This window comes from Eurytemora carolleeae, unplaced genomic scaffold, assembly GCF_000591075.1.
Source record: "Eurytemora carolleeae unplaced genomic scaffold, Eaff_2.0 scaffold2416, whole genome shotgun sequence".
In the NCBI taxonomy this organism is placed as follows: domain Eukaryota; kingdom Metazoa; phylum Arthropoda; class Copepoda; order Calanoida; family Temoridae; genus Eurytemora; species Eurytemora carolleeae.
This window is the reverse complement of record NW_019398302.1, coordinates 8,662-17,003: the sequence shown is the minus strand read 5'-3', so window position 1 is coordinate 17,003 and position 8,342 is coordinate 8,662. Positions and strand designations below refer to the sequence as shown.

General features: G+C 32.9%; 1 long non-coding RNA gene across 2 annotated transcripts in view; it reads left to right on the top strand.

The window, feature by feature from the left end:
* Positions 1–5,589: 5,589 nt before the first annotated feature.
* The window catches only part of LOC111717186 (uncharacterized), a 3,388-nt gene continuing 635 nt past the window's right edge, over positions 5,590–8,342 (top strand). The window contains exons 1-2 of one of the 2 annotated variants that reach the window (XR_002768705.1): positions 5,590–5,876; positions 6,276–6,323. This is a non-coding gene — a long non-coding RNA (uncharacterized LOC111717186). Of the gene's footprint in view, positions 5,883–6,275; positions 6,324–8,342 lie in introns of both variants that reach the window. The other variant, XR_002768704.1, reaches the window with a different exon arrangement.

The window sequence follows — 8,342 nt, the reverse complement described above, 5'->3', positions numbered from 1 at the left end:
TCAAGATTAATTTAATCTTGTGTTTGTATTAACAAAAGTGTATAAAACTTAATTAATCGAGTGGGGTTTGGAGAAACCAGAACTGCCAATTAGAGAAGCCGGGCAATTGAAAACTTTGCGCGCTATTTTATGAGTGAACTCACATTGGTCGGAAATTGGCAGGGAGAGAAAACTAAAGAAAAAGAGCGGATTAAAAATGGAATTAAAAGTGTCCACATAGGATATTCAGATTAAGCAGTCGGGATTAAAGGTATCCAATTCTAAAGTTTTCAGTTCAGGTAGGCTTGCAACATTAAGCATGAATCAAAGAAGAACAGAAAAGATCGATTGAAGCAATGAAGAGGGATGAGGAGATGGATTGATTAAGAAAAAGGAGAAAGATTAAAGTAGGACGGTTGAAGTAGGATTGAAAAAGGATTGAAGAAGGACAAGAGAAGGATTAAGGTATGATGGGGAGAAGGATTGTAGAAGGACGGGGAGTAGAATTAAAGAAGTACAGGAGAAGGATTGTAGTTTGATGGGGAGAAGAATCGAAGAAAGACAGGGAGAAGGATTGAAGTGGGACGGGGAGAAGGATTGATGAAGTAAGTGGAAAAGTGTTGAAGTGGGACGGGGAGAAGGATAAAGAAGGACGGGCAGAAGGATTGTAGAAGGACAGGGAGAAGGATTAAATAAGTACGGGGAGAAGTGTTGAAAAGGGACAAGGAGAAGGATGAAGAAGGACGGGGAGAAGGAATGATGAGGACGGGGAGAAGGATAAAGAAGGCCGGGGAGAAGGATTGATGAAGTAGGAGGAGAAGGATTGAAGAGGGACCGGGAGAAGGATAAAGAAGGACGGGGAGAAGGATAAAGAAGGACGGGGCGAAGGATCAAGAAGGACGGGGAGAAGGATGAAGAAGAACGGAGAGAAGGATTGATGAAGTAAGTGGAGAAGTGTTGAAGAGAGACGGGTAGAAGGATTGAAGAGGGACGGGAGAAACAAAGTCTAGAAAGCGGGTTCCGACTCAGATCTTCAGTTCTTCAGTTAACCCGGAGATAGCGCTCCGTTAGGTCCGAACACCTTAATACTCCAATCCGTTCTCTTCTTTTTCATATCACTGCCAAACTTTACTGTTTCTTTTAGTTTTTTTAAATGTAAAAAAAATAAAACCTTTTTTATTCAAACATAATTCTGATATTTGTCCATAATTTAACATATTCCTCTAAGGTTTACACAAGGCCAATACAAAAAACTAAGATTGTTTAACTTTTCTCTGATAAGGCCTAAACACAATGCATTTACCCTTTATTTAATAAATTTAATCCCCCCCTTCAAACTCATCTAACCTGTAAACATCCTTGATAATTATTCTTTCATCTTTTTAACTCTACACATTTTAATCACTTTCCTATAAAATATTCAAGTATCTACGAATAGTCTTATTAAGTCTTTTAAAGTCTAATCGCAGTAGTAGCATTGTTTCCGTTGTAGAAATATTAACTGTTTAAAAAGATTACTTATTAAGAATTTTGCATATTAAAAGTTAGAATTTAGAAATAATACATTTATGTATTCAATGATTTAAAGCAATTCTCACAATCTCTGCCGTGTATGACCTGATACGCTAAACTTACTTATTCTGAGGTTAACATTTTGGTATGGGATCGGTAAAATCTACAACTTGATTTCGACATCCAATGTGGCACCCTTTAAAATTGGAGGATTAAGTTCTTGATCCTTCAATTTTAGTTAGCTCCGTTTATTTCAAAGCACGGGATTTACAAAAGGAATTAAGTTATTCTTTATGCGATAATTCAATATAAAAGTGGGAATTAAGTGGGAATTAAGTGACGACTTCTGTATCGTTTTTGTTTTTTCGTAAATTCAATTTAGTATTATATCTAAAACATTTAATCTGAAATATCTCCGTCAATATTATATTTCAAACATGTAATCTGAAATATCTCCCTCAATATTACATTTAAAACATGTAATCTGAAATATCTCCGTCAATTTTAAAGACCCAAAGACCACATTTTAAAAAGCTCGTAAAAGGTGCACACCTTGTACACAAGTTGTTTATTGGGACACCCTGTAAACAAGTTGTTTATTGGGACACCCTGTAAACAAGTTGTTTATTTGGACACCCTGTAAACAAGTTGTTTATTGGGACACCCTGTAAACAAGTTGTTTATTGGGACACCCTGTAAACAAGTTGTTTATTGGGTCACCCTGTAAACAAGTTGTTTATTGGGACACCCTGTAGATACGGATAGATCCAGGGATTAACAAGAGTAAAGTTTTTACCTTTAACTTCTTCATACAATTGTAAAATTGAAGCAGTATATTTGTTTATTTTTCCATTCTTTTCACTTTTTTTCAATTAAGGCAACTTACTGATTGTTTAGGAACCACTGTAAAATCGTTTATCCTAGTTTGATTCTGCAAAGCACATCCAAGTGGATTTTCGGGAAACCAATTTTTGTTGAACATTTGGACTTTTGCGGAATTTCGTTTTCCTGTCGGTCTCATTTTCTGAGGTAACAACTTTTGAGTTTGAAATCTATGCATTGAGCGCTCAGAGTCGGTTTCGGCCTTTTTATCCTCCCTGAGATGGAATTTAAAGAATTTGAGCCGCGGTTTAAATCCACCAGAACCCGGTTTAAATTAAGCGCCCGCTTAAATCTTGAAACATTTGATGCAATTTTAAGTGGAACCAACCATATTTAAACCGCGGCTTAAATTTAAACCGCCGCTCAAATTCTTTAAATTCAGCCACTGGTGACTTAATCCAAGTTCATTTCACAAATCTAAATTTCTGCATAAATTAATTATGAAATGGAGTATTTACTTTTGTCTGACCATGAATCAAAAATATCCCTATAACAAATTTCTTGGTAACTCAGCTTTGTCTGAAAACAAAGTAAACCTTTTCAACTAAAAACTTTTACAGCGTTCCTCAATTGAAATTTGAGGCAATACGGTCCAGGGGTTCCTGAGTTGTCATCGGACGTACAAACAAACACACAGACAGAGATTACTACTTTATAGAATAGGTAATCTGTCAATGCAATTAAAGAATTTTGGAGAGAAAAAAAAGATTGCCAATACAATTTTTTGACTCTGTGAATGTAAAGAAATGAACATAAATATTTAAGAATTAATATTTTATCATAAAGCAAAAAAAGTTTACGAATACTCAAACATTTATTGTAAATTTGAAAGCAATTATTGGAATTTCATGTATTATTTCTGCGTAAAATTAGTCATCCACAGAATATTTCTAATTTTTCATGGTAATGCAAACTGAAGACCCTTCAAATTCACAAAATGTCGCGTCATTCTTGACTAGAGTGGTCAGCTGTTTAATGTTTTTCATAATCAGCTGGTTTTTTTAACATTGAAGTGTGTGACGCATAAGAATTAAATTAAGTATTTTACAAAAATTTTAAAGAATTTCTCAAAACAAACAATATTCAATTTATCATTGTTTCCAAAATAAAAATTGAAACCGTTCATATTGATCAAAGTTTTTAAGGAAATTAAAAACAACTTTAAATAAGAACTTTTTTTGCGAAAAAAAGAAACTTTGGAAACCATGTCTCTGTTTGAACACAGGAAAAAATGTAAAGATATCCAAATATTACATTTTGTTTTAGTCATTTCAATTTGACATGAAAGAATAATTTTTGTAATATTTTTTTCTTTAAAAAACTGTTAACATAGGGGTTTCAAAGGTCAAATATAAACATATAATCATGTTTCTGCCTAAGCAACGAGAAACAATAAACAGTACATATTTAACTCCCTGTGTAATTTTTGAGATGAAATCAATAAAAAAATGACTTTTTAAAACAAAAAATTCCAGAGACAAACTTTTCTTAAAAAAATCTGAATAACATTTTTCTGACGAACTTTTGAACTTTTTTTAAAGCCTCCCTTGCACCCTGGCTTTTTAGAGGAATAATGTTTTTAATGAGTTGGCCTGGAAAAGTTGGACAAGGGACATGTATTACACTCTCATATCTTAACTGTATGGCCAAAATCATAGGGGGGGTTTCCATTTGCAACATTTATGCGAAAGAAAGCGCAAATTTTTGCTTTTGTTTCGCTACAGTTTTGCGCTAAAAATAGCACTTTGCGCAATCATTCGTAAACTTCATTTCGCGCAAAATGCTCTTTTCCGCTTTTGCTTTATTGTATTTTGCAATTTTACGGAACAAATTTTCAGTAAAAGGTTGAATAAAGGTGTAAACTGTATAGATTAGTTATCTATGAGATTCCACTTTTTACCTATAATTGTCATGCTTAAAAGGGAAATGATAACTTGCCTAAAACTCTATTTTGCAACCTGATGCATGGCACACTGCAAATCAAGATGTGCACGATCTCAAACAAAAGTCGAGCAATATTTTGCCAAGATAGAAATAGACGGGTAGCATTTTTAAAATGTATATATCAAGGCCTACAAAAAATAAGTATCAGTAAGTTGGTAAAACCAAAGGCCAAGGTGTTGCGACATTTATGTTGTATGTATACAAAATGTATCCAATTTCGAGGTGGTATGAGTAAAAATTTTATGACTAAGTGTCAGTGTTGTCTTTATCTCAGTAGGCCTTAGACCTTTTATATTTCAATCATATGCATTCGACTAGAAGTAGTCATATTTGAAGTAGGAAAGTTTAACAACACATTTAGACATCTATAAAATTAAAAACTATGCAGCAATTTTCAATTTTCAAATTTCAAATTTCTGTTTTATTAAATTTTGCAATTCGATTTAAAGATATTGTAACTAAAAGTAACCAATTGAGTAGAATTTTTTTCTATATAAATTTTTGAATAAAGCTTCAGTTGTTTCAGGTTTGATTCTGTGCTGAAACTGTCAATTTTGGTCATTTTGCAATAATTTATTTTGCGTAAAAATTTACGTTTTGCGCAAATTACGCAAAAAAAAATTGCACAAAAACGCGTAAAACTTGTTGTGCTTTATGCGCAAAAGTTCGCAAAAAAAATTATTTTTACGAAAATGACGCAAATTTTGCTAAAAAATATGGTAATTTCGTCGAAACCTTAGGAACATCCCCCCCCCATCTACATTAGACAAAAATAGACCAATCGTGAAAGTGACAAGAAATTTTTTTTCACTGCACACACAGAATTTATTTCACAACAAAATTTACACAAAATTTTCTTTTTAGCTATTTTTAAAACTTGGCAGACATTACTACGTTGCGAAAAATGTTTGAATTGCTATCAGATATATCATGTTTCACATTCATCCCGTTGTAAACTCACCGCAAAGTCAGGGTTAGAAATCAAATTATGTAATATTTCATACATTAACGACGCTTCAAAGTGAGTTAATTTTAAACTATGCTCTTATCATATAATTTAGTTTTGACAACTGATATTTTCTTTACTTTGCTCAGTCTTGTGCTATCCTGTGCTATCCTGTCCTATCCTGTCCTATCCTGTCCTATCCTGTCCTATCCTGTCTTATCCTGTCCTATCCTGTCCTATCCTGTCCTATCCTGTCCTATCCTGTCCTATCCTGTCCTATCCTGACCTATCCTGTCCTATCCTGTCCTATCCTGTCCTATCCTGTCCTATCCTGTCCTATCCTGTCCTATCCTGTCCTATCCCCTATCCTGTCCTATCCTGTCCTATCCTGTCCTAAATAGCATTAATATTACACGGTGTATAAAGTTGCAATGCTAGCCTCCAGTAACAATTACTCCTGTTCTCCTGCATGGATGCAATTATCTAAAAGGACTGTGCACAGAATAAAAATGTAGAAAAATAAAAGAATTCAAAATTGAGATTTTTTTTCAATAGGGTTCAGTTAACTTTTGTGACCTCGTAGCTCCTCTATGGCTTCGATTGCACCAGACAAGTATAAGTAAATTAAAAATATTTGTTTCGTCTCAATAGTTCTCCCAAAATAGTAGTTATGATTTAAAACTATGTAACATTTCAATGTTAATTTTGACGTGAATATTCTGGAATTAGTATAATTTTGTTTTCTCAATTCCCTTTTTTAAATTTCTTCAAAATTCCTTTTATTCTTAATTAATTGCAGTGAATTGAAACGTAAAATGGAGATTGGTACTTAAAAAAGGAGTCTAAAGAAATCCGCGCTAAAACAACAAATATCTTGTTTTTATGAGATCTATAAAAATAATTATGAACAATTAACATTGTTACTAAAAGCTTACCGCTAATATAAAACAGACGAACAAACTAACAAACTGCAAAGAGTACAAAATTTGCCAAATGTTTTATTTATTTTTAGTAAAATGTGCGGAATTCCAGGAATGTTGGTGATAATAATTCATGCGAGGTTAGTTTAACTCCATATATACACTTTATCACAGGAATAATACAGTTTAACCTTTAACCCGGAGAAGCAGAAGAAGAACCTTCAGATTTAATAATTCAACTTTGTTTACTTTATAGAGCGAACCTTTATTTTGAAAGATATTGAGTCTTTGCCACAAACTCTGATTTTGTCATCTTATCTTTCCACACAATGAATTCTGTTAGATTAGATAATCTAAGTTTAAAATAACAAAGGTTTACACCATTAGGCTGCAAAGATATTGGGATTTAAAAATGTGGCAAAGACTCAATTTCTTTTCCAATTTTTAATCAAAGGATAAGTGAAAACTACAACACAACAAGATTCAAGCTTTTTAATGAATTCCAATTAAAAAGTGTTAACGGAAAACAGGAAATGAAGGAAGAAACCTTGGATTTTAAGGGATATAATCCTAGATACATCTATCTAGGGAAATTATGGTGAAATTTAAGAAATTTAAAGGGACTGTTCGCGTAATTTCAAGTGATCCTTCATGCAAATATGGCAATGCCGGATTTACAACGGTACCCTTAAAAGCTTTGTCTGATCAAGTATGAATTAGATATTAATGTTTATAATTTAATTTGAATTGAATTGTGGTGTCTCTTCAAAAATGACTTGCGAATTTATACTGTCTGCAGACATGAAAGCATGAACATGAACAGAATTAAACACTTTTAAACCTAGAAAAACGACAATATCTATAACAAAATTATTTTTAAGGTTTCAAGGGTATTGTTGTGCGTTGGGCATTGCCATCTTTGCATTAAAGGTCATTTGAAATTAATCTTACAGATAGTTTTTAATATAACGTTGTAACACCTTCTTTGTTTGCACTTGAATCCATGCACCTTGACTTCGTCCTTAACTTTAAAAATTCTAAATCTGTTTGGAGACAACAAAAATGTTTAGTTTGTTCGTTATTAATTAGAAATTGTTTTTGTTTGCACAAATCTGTTTTTATCCTTTTTTCTGACATAATTAAACTTGGGACAATAATATCCAGAGATAAGGAGAGAAAACTAATATATTCAAGGCAAACATAATTCTGCATTCTTCATTGATAAAACATGAATACGTGTAATCCCCCCCCCTCATGAATTCTTAAATATAGGGGGTTTATACTTCCCCCCCCTCATGAATTCTTAATAATATGAGGTTTATATCACCCTCATGAATTCCTATTAATATGAGGTTTATACTCCCCTCATGAATTCTTAATAATAAGAGGTTTATACTCCCCTCATGAATTCCTAACAAAATGAGGTTTATACTCCCCACATAAATTCTTAATAATATGAGGTTTATACTCCCCTCATGAATTCCTAATAATATGAGGTTTATACTCCCCTCATGAATTCCTAATAATATGAGGTTTATACTCCCCTCATGAATTCCTAATAATATGAGGTTTATACTCCCCACATAAATTCTTAATAATATGAGGTTTATACTCCCCACATGAATTCCTAATAATATGAGGTTTATACTCCCCTAATGAATTCCTATTAATATGAGGTTTATACTCCCCTCATGAATTCCTAATAATAGGAGGTTTATACTCCCCTCATGAATTCTTAATGATAGGAGGTTTATACTCCCCTCATGAATTCCTATTAATATGAGGTTTATACTCCCCTCATGAATTCTTAATAATAAGAGGTTTATACTCCCCTCATGAATTCCTAATAATAAGAGGTTTATACTCTCCTCATGAATTCTTAATTATAAGAGGTTTATACTCCCCTCATGAATGCCTAATAATAAGAGGTTTATACTCCCCTCTAATAAAATCCTAATAATAGGAGGCTTGAAACCCCCCCCCCCTTCGTGAATTCCTAATAATAGGAGGTTTATACTCCACTCATGAATTCCTAATTACATCAATGTATAATCCATGTATTCGTCCCTTCCCGTTGAATTGCATCCAAACAAGTATCTCATTAGGAATAAAAAATTTAAAGCATCCTCACAGTCAAATATAGGGGTTTCAAAGGTCAA